We start from the raw sequence: 15991 nt of genomic DNA, 5'->3' as shown, positions 1-15991 counted from the left end.
AGGTGAATTGAATTGAATTGAATTGTTATTTTATTCGAAAAACAACAAAAATCTCTATTAGACAACATTTTTATTGTCATAAAATTGTCAAATGCGTGCGAAGTGTCTGGTAGACGGAGATTATAGTGTTGTTTTCAAGGGATTGACTTTGGCCCCTTATTTCAAGTCAAAGGAACTATTAATGCTTTAGTATACCAAGACATTTTGGATAATTTCGAGATGCCAACTTTGTGGGAACAGTTTGGAGGTTGGTTTCTTCCTGTTCCGACATGACGAGCACAAAGCCATGTTCTTAAAGACAGGAATACGCAAGTTTGGTGTGATGGAACTTGACTGGCCTGCACAGACTCCTGACATAAACCTGACTGAACCAGCAGAGACTGAGCCTGGCTTTTTCATCCAACATCATCTGTTTTTACATCACTGCCCAGCAAACAATTTTGTATTTAATAAACATCGGTGCTTGCACACTTGGTTCAGTTGCCTGGACAGTACCCATGTTCGATTGAACTCCCCTTGCCACCTTCTCGGCTGGATTTTTCCTTCGAAACCTCGGTACGCTGCCGTCATCGAGCTGCTGTTGTGTGTAAGACTGTTGCTACGTGACGGACATGAAAGCAAAGCAACCGAAATGGAAAAACATATGCACATCGTGGTCATTCTGCTTTTTCTGAATCTTTTGCTTATGGTAAAAGTGACACGTGTCCATCTGCTCCAAAAATATTATAAACCTTCAGAACATCATGCAATGCCTGCAGAAACTGTTTTTAGAGTACGGTAAAAAGTACGGTATGTGATACACAGACACACACACAAAGGAACGTTAAGAAAATAATTGTTTGTTGTACAGTTGGCGGTTCAAGAGAATCGGAAACGGTTCATGTGAACTGTACCCCAGACCACTTCTTTCAGGCAGGCTCGGGTACAGTTCACAGGTGTGCACCCGAGTTCAGAAGACATGTTCAGACTAGCTAAACGTGCCGCACTCTGACGTCAAAGGAACTAGTGTGAAAGCACCCTAAATGTAGACAGCTTGGCTAAAACAAGACTAAACTTGAGCTGTCAGTAAAAAACTAATAGACATCTACGAATAGCCCAAAACTAGACTAGTCGTCAAATAGACAGAATGGACAGACTTTATATGTGTAGTCATTCATTTCTGTTTATTTGAGTCTGGATTTGGCCTATTCTTAGACATCTGTTAGACTTCACTGACAGCCCAAATTTAACCTTGTTTTAGACGACTATGTTTAGACATCTATTAGACATCTATAAGACATCTTTTAAAAACAAAAAAAATGCTTGATGCCTGTTTGGCGCCACTCACCAATTCAAGCTGAAGTTGGTAGGCCTGTACATTGTTCTAATTGTTTTAATTCTAAGATTATAGTTTCAGTTTCCTTTATTTTTGTCATTCAAAACATCACAAAAAAATTGTAATGCAGAACGAAATTACATTGCAACAGACCCAACAAGGACATAAACATCACTATAAAAACACTATAAAATCCTAACATGATAAACAAGCTTTTTTAATTTCATAAAAATATAGTTATATAAGATATATAAACCTAATTTAAAAAATCTTTGAAGAGGATAACTTAATACTTAAATACCTTATACATTGAAATGTTCTATTTTGTTATTATGACATAGTTATTTTCATGAAGTTCTGCATTAATTTCTGGTAAAAGAAGAACAAAACATCAGCCAAGTAAACTTGATCAATGGCTAAAGAAAGAATTTGTGAAAAAATGACATCGAATAAGACAGTTCAATGAAATTTAGAATGTTAGGTGGCCCACAGATGTAGTTTGACTCTTAAAATGAAAGTTTGAAAAGCACTAGATACTTTTTGTCCTGATGGATCAGCAGCCTGCATTCATGGCGCTCTTTTACAATCACATTTAGGGGAAATTCAATAGCAGAGTGCTTGTTCAGGTCTTTCTTACAACATAAAGTTAAGGACAGAGAGGTTTACTCTTGAGGGTGCAATACCTGAACCACTGCATTAAACCATAACGTTACAGGGAAAAGAGAATAAGCACTATAGTATTTTACCTCAGATACTCTCCATTTATCGTAAAAACCACTGGTGGCCTGTAAATCTCTAGCAGACAAGAAAAAGAAAAAAACAGTCAATCCATAGTAAATATTCAAGTCAGCAGCCAATGAATGAGCAGGTGAGATTTTTGCCCTTGGCATACAGTCTGTCATGTTGCTTCTATTTATAATGGAGCTCAAATAACAGCCTTATTTGTGAACACTCAAAAAGTCTTTGCAGTCTTGTAAGGCTTAAGCTGGCTTTCCAAATGTCATTCTGGTTAGAGATTTTACTGATGATTCAACCCATTCATGGTAAAAAAATGTTATGTTATGTTTTAGCCATGCTATACTAATGACATTAATTGAGAAACTCCTCACATTTTACAGTAAATTAGTTTTAATGTTCTTTTTGGATTATTTAACAATATTTTATGTCATGTACTTGTATCTTGGCTAGTTTAGGCATGTCATGAATAAATATCTATTTATATTGGTGGACACTAAAACTAACAGTAGGTATAAACCACCTGACCTGGTCACAGCGACCTTCTTCCTGTGAGGTGATTGTGCTACCCACTGCGCCACCGTGATACCCTAAGCTAAAATAGGTAGGCCTAAATAACGAGATACAAATACAAGTCTACAAGAAACATTCATTTATTTTCCTTCACCTTAATCCCTTTATTCATCAGAGGTCGCCACATCGGAATAAACTGCCAACTTATCTAGCATATATTTTACACAACAGATGCCCTTCCAGCTGCAACCCAGTACTGGGAAACACCCACACACTCTCGAATGCACACACATACACTACAGCCAATTTAGTTTATTCAATCCACCTATAGCGCATGTCTTCGGACTGTGGGGAAAACCGGAGTACCTGAAACCCATGCCAACACAGCAGAGCCAGGATGTGGAAAAACCAACACAATCTCTCGGCAATTCGTAACTTTTTGATTTAGTGGCTAATTCGTATGAATTCGTACGATCTAATTTGTAAAATTTAGTACGATTTGCTCATCCACCAATGACGGTTGGGTTTAGGGGTGGGGTTAGGTGCCACCCCTCCTTTTCAAAATCTTACAATTTCGTACGACTTCGTACGAATTAGCCACTAAACTGACAAAACGTAAAATACTTACGTTTTCTCGTGAGATCAGGCTGGGAAAAACACAGTCTCTACATTTCCTTACTTCTGATCTTAATATTAGATCTCAGTAGCGTTCACTATTGCTTTGTCTGTCTGTCAATTTTTTTAAATTGATGTACTTTTGAGTATTTAAGCATTTTAAGCTAAACAACAGTATCCATTTTCTCTCCATTTGATCTCTCAGATCCCAGGTTCTAGGTTCCATTTTCATTTATAAAGTTATAAATTAATTTTTTTTTCATGGCAATGAGAATAATATTATTAACAAAATCGCATGTTTTAGGCCGTCAAAATGCCATTGTGTCAATGAGCAGCCAATGCACAACTTTTTTGCTGAAAATGCTACAGTATTGTGCAAATCCTCTCTCAGACTGCTGTTTATCTTAGAAATTTATGTGAGGACATTTATAGCCATTGAACAAGTGAACAAGTATTGCATTACTGTATTTTATCACTTTTTTAAAAACATAAACACCCAAAATGCTCCTAATGGATTTTTGTGTATGCATCCTTCCAAAAACCTCCAAGCTCCTTTTCTTTTTGAAGGCTAGATTGAGTCCTCCACTTTCACTGCATCAATAGTCATGTGACCAAGCACTGGGAGCTGTATTCCCAGTGAAAGGACCTCTGGGTAATGTTCAGACCAGACAGTGAACAGGATTAACTTCACACAATCAATGCAAAACAATGAATCTGCCAAAATCCAATCTGCTGACTTCTCAATTATTTAAGCTCTCCATCCTTCCCTATGGAGCCATGCTTAGCCTCCACCTCCTCGGCCGGGCTATTAAATGCTTCTTTAACTGAACTAACTATATGACAAGCGGGCTGGCTTGGGGACTTGTGTGGCAGGCTGACCTATGGTGATTGACCTGATAATAACTTGTTTTCACAGGGTGAAAAACAGAGGGCCCTAACATGTCACCGCTTGACCCGGGCTGACCTCCAGTGAGATATTATAGGGTCAGCGTCTGTGTCGGGTCATCAGTGCAATTATGTTGCTTTGATGTTGGTGTGACTGTGATACAAGGGAGTGACTGTGGTGAGTTAAATAACTATTTGCTTTAACATAGAATTCTATATATATTTTTTTCTTCCTATGAAACTTACACTGCTCTTTGAAAAGTTCATGGTTGGTATATTTGAATGTTTTTGAAAGAAGTCTCTAAAGCTCACAAATGTTTTGTTTTTGTTTTCTTTTAGCAAAAGTACAGTATAAACCGTTATTTGTGCTCAATCTGTTCACTGTTTTGAGTAACAATCCTTCGGAAATAATTTTAATATGCTGATTTGCTCTTCCAACATTTCTTAAACTGGTTATGCTGCTTATTATTTCCTTCAACATTTCTTATTAATGAATCAGTCAAACATCAAAAGAACAGCACTTAAAAGTAGAACTATTATAGCAACATATAATATAATCACTTCATAGCACTTTAAATCAGTCTAATAAATCATTACTGCACTGTATATCTCCAGAAGATTAAAAATGCTGACCTTTAGTCTACAGATCTTCCTGATGGCATATTGATATCAGCATCATTGACTGAATTAGAGGTTCCTGACCTCCTGACATCTTATGAATCCATAAAATATCCAACCCCTCTTTACTCTACTTTGTATTGGCAGATGTACCACATTTTGTAAATTACTCTTATAAACCATAAAGCAATGGTGTAGCTTGAAGATTATTTATAGATTTTCAGTCTGGGCTTTAAAATGCTTCAGTTAATAATTAACCATGAGGATTTGTAAATGGGGGTCTTATTATATGATGGGTAAGGCTGGTAAGGTAATTGTTGGATTAGCCAACAGCCAGTTGTCCTTTCACCTACAGTAATAAAGATGGATTTTAAATTGAGCTTCTGCGAGCCAATGAAAGAGCTCTCAGTGTCCTTTCTGGCAGATTGTTTTATTAAACAGTCTCCCTTCTCAAACTGATCGTTTATGTACATTATAGTTGTAACAAAATTGATTTGACTTTATAGATATAAAATATTTATATATAATATTATCACATTCTCAGTTCCATACCTGAATATGATTAGATTTAGATGCATATTTTGATATTCAGTGGATACGGAAAGTATTTAGACCCCTAAAATTTTTCACTCTTTGTTATATTGCAGCCATTTGCTAATATCATTTAAGTTCATTTTTTTTCCTCATTAATGTACACATAGCAGCCCATATTGACAGAAAAACACAGGATTGTTGACATTTTTGCAGATTTATTATAAAATTTAAACTGAAATATCACATGGTCCTAAGTATTCAGAGCTTTTGCTCAGTAAGGGGAAAAATTTGAGATTTATTTTTATGAGGGAAAAAAATAAGTTAAATGATTTTAGCAAATGGCTGCAACCATAACAAAGAGTGAAGAATTTAAGGGGGTCTGAATACTAAATGCATAGAATAATTAAACAACTAAATAAATTATTAAAATTAATATTTTAGGATGAGTAAACACAAATCCTTTATTTTATTTCATTTTTTTAGTGTGAATCAACATTTTTACCAAACACACTGTACTATTCAACAACAATTAAAGGCACAGTATGTCATTTTTGCAGCTAGAGGGTGTTTAATCACAGTGAACACAAATATATGTCAATGATGCCTTGACTGAGTGGGATCATAGGAGTTGTCATCTTCTGTACATCTTACAGGACTCCTGAAAAATCATGTTCATGGATGAGCTATATTATTAGGGAAGTATGAAGCAAAGCTAAAAGTGAAACAAAACTGGGTAAAGTCTAGATGGGATACAGCTGCAGATCAGTATAGCAACGTTTATAACAATAATTACAATCTTTACCATACTGTGATGGTTGGGTTTAGGGTTGGGATAGGTGTAGATGTTAAAAAAATACAATTTATTGGGTAATTTAAAAAACAACACTCCGTATGACTACTGTTTTACATTACTGTGATGGTTGGGTTTAGGGTTGGGGTAGGGGTAGACGTTAATAAAATACAATTTATTGGATAATTTAATAAATAACATAAATAATACTCAGTGCAACTACTGTTTTACATTACTGTGACGGTTAGGATTAGATTTGGGGTAGTGGTAGACGTTAATAAAATACAATTAATGGAACATTTAATATAAATAAGTAATAGAAAATTTCTCGTTAACTCTGGCTGCAACCTTATCTGATCTAACCAAGAAACTGCTGAAGCAAATGCAGAGCTTTTATTATGCCACAGTTGAGCGTTTCCAATCATGATCATAGCGAAGGAGCACTTTTTTCCAACTAAATACATTGTAAATGTTAAAATGCTGATCTGTGAAGTCTTATAAAACAACACAATCTACAGGCAATTCGTAACTTTTTGATTTAATGGATAATTCGTGTGAATTCGTACAATCTCATTTGTACAATTTAGTATGATTTACTTATTCCCCAATGACGGTTGGGTGTAGGGGTGAGGTTGTGTGCCATGCCTCCTTTTGAAAATTTTACAAATTTGTACAAATTAGCCACTAAACTGACAAACCGTAAAATAGTTACGTATCCTCGTGAGATCAGGTTGAATAAAACACACAACATTTTAAACCATCTTTGGTTTTTCTTTTTATCATAATTTTTTTAATATAAAACCAAACTGGAAATTGATAGCGTGACATCATTAGCATGACAATAGAAGAAACAGACCCTGATACTAGTTAAAACAGAGTATTTCTCTGTATTTCAACATTCCTTGTAACATTTGAAATAACGTACGTGCAACAGTTAGCAATATATACAACCCTGTCCTGGTGGTTTTTGAATATTCTAATGAAAAAAAAAAAAAAAAAAAATATATATATATATATATATATATATATATATATATATATATATATATATATATATATATATATATATATATATATATATATATAATCTCTTTGACCCATGTCTCTTGACTCCTGATTTGAATGTGGTATTACTTTTCCTTTTTATTTCCATTTGGTGCCTCAACCACCAGAACAGTTGACTGAAGCGGTGACCACCAGCAGTTTTCCTCCATTCATTCACACATACACACAACCAACACACATCCCACTCCACCCATTCACACTGTGCGCACCTCGACTGATCTGAACACAGAGGCTCAGTGTTCGTCTGTGGAGAGCGTTCTTGCCATCACCCACAGCCAGGCTTTGCCCTGGACCCCAGGCCTTGTGTAAGCACATCCGCTGGCTCGCGTGTTGACACCATAAGCAGATCCCTCATCCGGCCATGCTGCTAAAATTGCGTGTCAGCCTGTGTTTGTGCTGACAAACGAGCGTGTGCATATTCGCCCACTGTTGTACACGCACATGTGCGGATGGTTTTTATTTCAAAGCTTCAGTGTGGCAGACGAGTCGATGCAGTTGCCTGGTTCGCATCGGACATGTATGGATTTCCCTTCACCCCCTCCTTCTCCAATTTGTCATCAAAGTCAGGGTACCTTCATCCCCTGGAATGGCACCATGCACTTCCTCTGCTGAAAAGGAATGTTTGACGTGCTAGTGTTGAGCGCCAGTCACCCAGAGCCGCCATACATTAAGATGAATGGTACTTATGTTAAATTGCACCTCAATGGCTGTATTTCCCATTCAGTATAATGTTAGTTTGATGATTCAAGCTCTGCTAAACTTTATTTTACGAATGTATGGGTGCTTTATGGATTTCCTGAACTTCATGCATGGATTTGCTAATGAGCAGAGGAGTCAGAAAGTGGTTTATATTGAATTTAAAGAGCTAACGAATGAAATTGCTTAAGGCCCACTCAGACCAAGCACCATAATACTATAAATATAACAATAAATATAGCTACAAGCAGCTATTATCATGGCCAAGCAGCCCAGCAGCCACATCATAGACAAGCACGGCAACAAGTTACAGAACAAAGGGAAAATTCTATAACTTTTTGGCAGCATGGTCTGAGCCAAATTTAGTGGAAATTGCGCTAACGATTTATGGAGATTTCAAAATCACAGACTTTCAAGGTAATTCAAGATGGTGGACACATTGTAAAAAAAAAAATCATAAAAAAAAGGTCAAATGACTGGCAGCTACGGCTGCCAAACAAAAACCATAATATTACGGTAATATTTCTTTGTTAAAATAAAGTGCAAAAAATAATAAATCTACAGATATTTTCATTAAAATGTTTACAGAAAAACAGTTATTTTACTTACTTTTCCTAGATTATTACGATCAAATCCCTTCAAAAAAGTTACACACTAAGAGTTTTACAGAGAAACAGTGTTATTTCACAAACTTTTCCTAGATTATTATGATCGAACACCATCAATAAAGTGACGGCTCTAAAAGTTACAAGATTTTTCTCTCTCAATCATTACAATTAAACACCTTTAATAAAATGCCAAGTCATGCTCATGGTCGTAATTTAAGTTTTACTTTGGATCAAAAACATCTGTAAAAAACAACAAACGAGATACTACTGATTAAAATTCTCACAACTTTAAGATTACAGTTGTTGCATTTTATTAAATAGTATTTATATAAAACATGTAGAGGTTTAAGTTATGGAATAATTCAGTTACAAATCTTAAATGAAATTTAACTGTAATGTGAAGGGGATGCTGACAAAGGAGTGCAGATCCAAATGCAGGTTTATTACACAGAGATGGTCAGGCAAGCAACATTCAACACGGGCAAACAGATGTATGAAGGGAATCCAGAGTCATGGTCAAATAACAGCCAAATGGTCAGTCCTGGCAGCAAACCACATAAACAATTAACAAACAAAGCAAGGCAAAAGAAGAGAACCGCGTCATAATGTTCACAGTAACAGTATAACAAGACTTAGCAATTGGTGCGTGCGTCTGTGCTGCTTTTAAAGACCATGTAATCAGTTCATAACGATCCTCCGACTGTGTGTGTGCAATCAGCGGAATGCGGAACAGCTGCATGTGAGCAGAATTTATCTATTTTATTTATTGAACAGATTTGATCGTAATAATCTAGGAAAAGTCTGTAAAATAACAGTGTTTTTCTGTAAACATTTTAATGAAAATATCTGTAGATTTATTATTTTTTGCACTTTATTTCAACAAAGAAATTTTACCGTAATTTTATGGTTTTTGTTTGGCAGCCGTAGCTGCCAGTCATTTGACCCTTTTTTTTAGATTTTTTTATTTTTTTTATAGAGCAAGTAATTACAATTTATTACTTTAATTTTGCGTAATTTTAAATGTACTTGAAAAAAACTGGAAAAAACACTGTGTAAATAATACGGCAATTGTATAAAACAGGAAAACTGCTGTAATTTGTCATTAATTATATAGTACATAAAATAACAGTCAAGCTGTTAATTTACAGATATTGTTTGTAATTTTTACGGACTTTTGAATATAATTTAAAATAACAGAAAAATACTGTATAAATAATACTGTAATTTCCCTGTATAAAAACAAAAATGTCAGTAATTTGTTTTTAATGATAAAGTACCTAAAATGAAAGTCAAACTGTTAATTTAGAAAGATTGTTTGTCATTTTACTAAGTTTTGAATTTAATTTTAAATGACAAAAAAATACTGTAAAAAATTTAGAGATATTTTCTGTAAAATTAGGGTTTTTTTTTACAGTGCAGGAAGTCGTGTCAATTAGGAAATATATCAACGTTCTCTGTATGATCTAAGGAATCTGCAAGACCAGTCTCATGACAGTAGACAAAACTATTCAAAACTCATTTGATAATTTTTTTTTTCTATTGATAGAATTTAATTGTCAGTTTTACCCAGAAGGTGTATTTTGGTCAATGTCAGGTCTAGATCAAAACTTTAACCCATTGCACTGATGGAAAATGACGTCTTGGGGTGCGTTTGAATTTTGATTGTAGCCAAATCAAAGTTATAATGATAAACATAAGTACAATTTTGGATAAGTGGTGGCGCTAGAGAGTTTGAGTTAGAGAGTCCAAATTAGTTGTGGTTGAAGATTAGACTGTCCCCTATTAGTGTTAGTTTTATCAGTTTTAGTTTGTGTTTGATTTGACATTATCCCATTGTAAGCAGCCAATGTCCCCACAGTGCTACTAGCACATCTAACCAGTAAAACATTAGCTATTTAAAAAAGGTAATGATATAATAAAACTAATTTAGTGCCCATAGTTATTGTAGTGGAAAAAAACAACAAACAAACTTGTACCCTGCATTTTCAAAGAGGTCAATACTAAGATGCTGAAACTAACACTGGATACGTAATACATTTATTTTAATACTTCAGTTTGATGGCCTGGATTGCATAGCTTCCATGTAACCAATGGTAGAAAGAGTACTAAAATTATACTCAAGTAAAAGTACCATTACTTGCCCAAATATGTGATGCAAGTAGAGTAAAAGTATCTGTTGTAGATATTACTCAAAGTATGAGTAAAAATTTGCCTCTGTAAAAAAGCTGATGCATTTACATGTAATTTGTGTGTGTAAACGTAACATTCTGTAGTGCGTTTAGTTATAATTTAGGGCCATTTCGATCATCATGCAGTAAACATTCGTAATCTTCTCATCACCACATGCAGTATAAACAGTCTCTTGGTCATTGCGTGTGAAGATGTTTGACATCTTCTTGGACACTTTTAATGCTTCCAAACAGTTTGTTGTATTTATAAATGTCTTGAGGTTCTTCAGTATGATGCGATTTACTTTCTATGTGCGATTTGATGGCCAGGAATCACAGGACTGATTTTTCTAATCCCCTTAGACAGGAAAAAGCAGTGACTGCATTCTGAAGGAAAGTAATAGAGTAAACGTACAGATGCAGCACTAAAAATGTACTCAAGAGAAAGTAAGAGTACACATTTTTTTAAATAATTTAGTAAATTACAATTCTGAGTAAGATTACTCAACTACAATAAATTGAGTACTTGTAATTTGTAACATTACACCACTACCCGTGTTGCCAGATGAAGCTGGCTAATTCCAGCCCAAAAACCCCAAAAAATCCAAAATCCACCAAAATGCAAAAAGACCCGCCCAGTCATCTAGTAATCATGCTCAGTGGGGTTGGGGGGTTGGGTTGTGAAGGTCGCCGAAATCATGCTAAGGTGGGGGGGTCCCTATGTTGCTGGGGGCGGGCGTTACGTTGCAAAACCGCCCAAATTTTCACTAGCCGCCTATGTCCTTTTCTAGCCGCAAAAAAAGAACTCAAAACCTAACACTGATCACTGCATGTAACTGTATCATTCCTTCCTATGGTATAACCAATCATTTCCAAGTTATTACCTTTACTGTAAATACTCTTGGAAATCAGACCTTAACGTCAAGCAGAGCTTCTCCACAATGTCATATGAAGCTTTAAATTGTGTGCACAATTCATTTCAATGGATTTTGACTTTTTATCATTCATTTGGTGCAAAACAAAATGGTTCTTAAAGTGATTTCAACAATATTGTTTCTCTACATCTTTATCACTATAGTTGTGGTCTGAACTTCTCTCAAATTATATTTGCTGTTTGTTCTACTTATTTAAAATGAGCTGAAACAACACAATATAATTATTGAGTTTTTAATGGGTAGTTCAACCTACTTAATCTTGCAAATACTAATAAGTTAACTTAATTTCTTCATGTTGTCCCAACATAAATAGATTCTGAATAGGGTTGTTTTACATTCAAAAACTTTTTAGAACTCTATCATCATCTTTATAGTTATCATGTTCAGTGTGAACGGGCCTTTAGCCTTAGCTTGCTTATAGTCGTGACCCGTTCATTTTCCCTCAACTTGGATTTAGTGTAACATAATCTAAGTAGTAAATCAATCAGGTGTGGAATGGCTTTTCCGCAGCTTCCAACCATCAGCACAAACGCAACTGAAGCCGACATAGGAGAGCTGTGTGTTCAAAATCATTACAACACATTGTTATTGCCCTAAATCCAAACGCTGATCCACTTGGCAGCTGCTGTCAATCTTGAACGGAACTGATCGGCCCGATATGTTTCACATAGCAGAATATAATACTTTGACAAAGGCCTTTAGGAGCCGGTTGAGAAAGTCGGGGGGAAATCAGCAAGCCCTGACAGAGAGTGGAGTTGTGAACCATGCTGGAATGAGACTCGCTCGCCTGGAGCCAAAGACAGCTGCCCACAAACTGCTAGCCCGGTGGCTGGGCGCTTGAAAGGAGCTGCAGGTCGGTTCTTGCCTTCTGATGCCTCTGGGGACTCCGAGTTCTCTAGTTTTCTAGAGAGTCTGGAGGACTTGTCTTTCTGGTATATGGCATGGCAGCGGATGTGATAGTGTTGCAGAAACTGGCAGTTTGTTGAGACTGGCAGAAAGTTTAAAGCTCTCAAATTAATTCAAAGTTGAAAGTGTTGCCTGAAGCCATTTATATTTTATTTCTCGCCATGTTAATCAACTCTAAAACGAAATGTAAATGGTGAAAGTTTTCATCATTCTTGTAAGGACGTTATATGATAAGGGTTGCCATGATCAAAGTAAGTTGGCCATTGGACCCATTTCACATTTCTTGGTATCTCAGAAGAAGATTATTGCTGTGGTGAAAAGAAACTACAGGAAATGGTTACCCCAGTAGTAGAGGGGAATCTGTATAGTGAGATAGTCTTTCTATTTTTTTTCCCAAATATAGTGAGGGTTAAATTTATTATGTTAGAAGAAGCAACGTGTAAGTCACAGTCTTGGGGTTACCATATAGTATTTTTATGTAATTTCCTAAAAATACACATAAAACATAGCTAGTTATGAAATACAAAAGGAATAAAACATTTCAGTTTGACATTTCAGTCAAAAATTAATAAATAATACATGTTATGTGTCAAACAACTCACTTTAACAGTTTAAAAGTAAGCAACCTTTAAATATCACTGGCCGCACTATATTTTAAGGTACAATTCTTATTATTACCAAACCATTTACTATGACTTTTAGCTCAAACTTGCTGCTTATTAATAATTATTAAGATAGTAGTTGGGTAGGATTAGGAATGTAGAATATAAGTACTAATAAACAATCAATATATTGGTTGCACTTACTACACACTATGAATCATCTATTAAGCATTAGCAAATAGTGAATTCATTATTTAAGCATTTTGTAACCTAATCTACAGTGAGGTCTACTTATGCTTTGTAAATCCCTAATAAATGACAAATAAAGTCTCAGTATCAAATGAACAATACTGTACATATGTGTAATCTTATCGAAAAAGTAAAGTTACTGTAAAGTTTAAACATTGCCAAATAACAGTAGTGTCAAAATATAACATAAAATTGTATAAAACAACAACAATATGATAATTTACTAAAATATTATTATACATTTTAATGTTATTTAGCGACCGTTTAAACTGCACAGTAATTTTTTTTTTGTTAAAATTGCAAAGATTTATTTTTCATTTGATATAGTTTCATCTTGAAATGAACAGACATGAATATTCCTTCATTTTCTTTTTTTCCCTGTTTAGAATATAACTGAGCCTTTAATTGTCATTTATAAGAGAATTACAAAGCACAAATAGTCCTCACTAGATTAGGTCACAAAACTGAAGTTAAGTTAATAAAGCATTTATTAGCATAAAAATTAACTATATATGCCTAAATTATATATAAATGCTAATTTGAATAGTTTATTAAACATTTACGTTCAGATTCTGAATAACTTTTAAAAACCAGCAACTCTTCTCAAATAACTGGTTTGTAAATAATGCAATACTTAATTTTGTAATTAAAAAAAATAATTAACAAAATATGAAAACAATCATTAAGCGCATTATATATGTTCTTATAAGTCAAGAATACAGCATTTGTATCTGCAGTTATAAACTGCTTACTAACATCTGTTAATGTAGAGTTAATGCTTAACAACTAATGACTTTACTATTTGCAAATGCTTAAAAATGATTCATAGTAGTTATTTTAGTGTTACCAATATCCTAATAATATGCAGGTAACTAGCCATTAGTTAAGAGTGTGAATTGATCCCTGAAACTGTGACAAAATAACTCATGATACTAAACATGGCATCTTTGCAGGACAACAGAAATTGTGACAGAGCTCTATTAATAGATCATTGCTCAGCTTAATGCAATTAAGTGTAAATTCAGAGTGCTTTTTTACTTCTAAATGTGTCCAAACAGGTGACAGCCATCTTTAGTGGTTATGACACAGCTTGCCCCTCCAGATGATGCTATGTGGTCCTAATTGAGTTAATGAGTGATGCCCAGGGAGTAAGTGTGTTTCAGCGCGAGCTTAAATCAGTCTCAAGCTGTTAATGATCTCAACAGGGAATCACACTCTGAAAAAATAAACTAATCAACCTAGAAAATGCGCTGGCCACTCATGTTACGCAGCGGCGATGCCCAATGGGCTTCATGCGATGAGGGATTTCTCAATGGAGATTGGCTGCAGCACACTTTTTGGGGTTTTAAGTGCTGATAGGTTGACATGAAACAGTTAATATGGCATACAAAAAGCTCAAAGTTGTGAGTTGGGGACCCATAATGCAGAATTAGAGAGACTGGCCTAACATGTTGTTTCTGATTTTTATGGCTGTGAGTTCTCTGAAATTATTCAATTATACCAATTAAAGTGTAACTGAAGAATGCTTTCACAGAGGTGCGAATCCATATGCATCCATTATCCATTATTAACTATTCAACAGAATGGTCAGGCAGGCAATGCTCGACACAGGAGCAAACGGCTTCGTACAGTACAGGTAATCCAGAAGTCGTTGTCGATAAATTGCCAAAACTGGAGAAAAGTAAGATAAACAAGGAAGGCTAGGAATAGATTACGTAAAACACAAGCATCAAAGAATGTTTGACTAACAAAACAAACAACACTCAGCAATGTGTGTGAACAAATGTGGTGGTAAATATTCTGTGTAATGAATCCTTGAGCACCTTCAGAATCAGCTGTGAGTGTTTGCAATCAGACAAGATCAGGAACTGGTGTGTGCGCACGGTGCATGCTGTGATCTGTAGTCCATTTAGTGGCAGAGTTGTAGTTCTCCAGTGATCCACAGTAGCTAGATCGCTGGTGACTGTAACATGAAGACAGATGGAGAGATTGATTTTAATTGCTCTGACAGTTTTGTTCATTTCAATAGGGGTAAACACACAGTAGTGTGAACCAAAATAGTGGACCAAGACAGTGGGGCTCAATTACTCCTGTGACTCAAATGAGTCTGGCTGCACTGTCAGACATGCTCTTTCAAGACTCATTCACACAGATTGTGTCTTTGCTTCTAAAAATGTAAAACGCAACACTTCGGAATGGCTTGAAAAAAGCGGAGCATTAAGCACAAGTGTGCCCGGATACAGTCATTGAGCACCTGTAAACAGAAACTTGCAACGACTGTCCCATTTCTAAGCTCTGCTGATTAGTCCACTGCTTTAGAATTGACAGTGTAATTCTTATGTTAAGACAGTATTATTATTATGTTAAGGTCTTTTAAATTCATATGGCATCTAAAAACACAACACTAATGTGCACGGTGCTTCAAGTGTAACGGTCATATGTCTGTCAAGCACAGGTTTAAACTAAAAACAATAGGAAAGTAGCACTGGAAAAGAAAAGCATGTTCTGTGTGAAGTGCCAACGCAATCTAACTGAAATTCATAACTTTTTGATTTAGTGGCTAATTCATATGAATTTGTACAATCTAATTCGTACAATTTAGTACGGTTTGCTCATTACCCAATGACGGTTGGGGTTAGGGGTGGGGTTAGGTGCCACGCCTCCTTTTTAGAATCGTACACTTTCGTACGACTGAACTCGTATGAATTTGTACAAATTAGCCACTAAATGGACAAAACGTAAAATACTTACGTTTCC

The sequence above is a fragment of the Danio aesculapii genome, chromosome 8 (genome assembly GCF_903798145.1).
Source record: "Danio aesculapii chromosome 8, fDanAes4.1, whole genome shotgun sequence".
In the NCBI taxonomy this organism is placed as follows: Eukaryota; Metazoa; Chordata; class Actinopteri; order Cypriniformes; family Danionidae; genus Danio; species Danio aesculapii.
The sequence above is the reverse complement of the archived record's forward strand: the minus strand, read 5'-3'. Positions refer to the sequence as shown.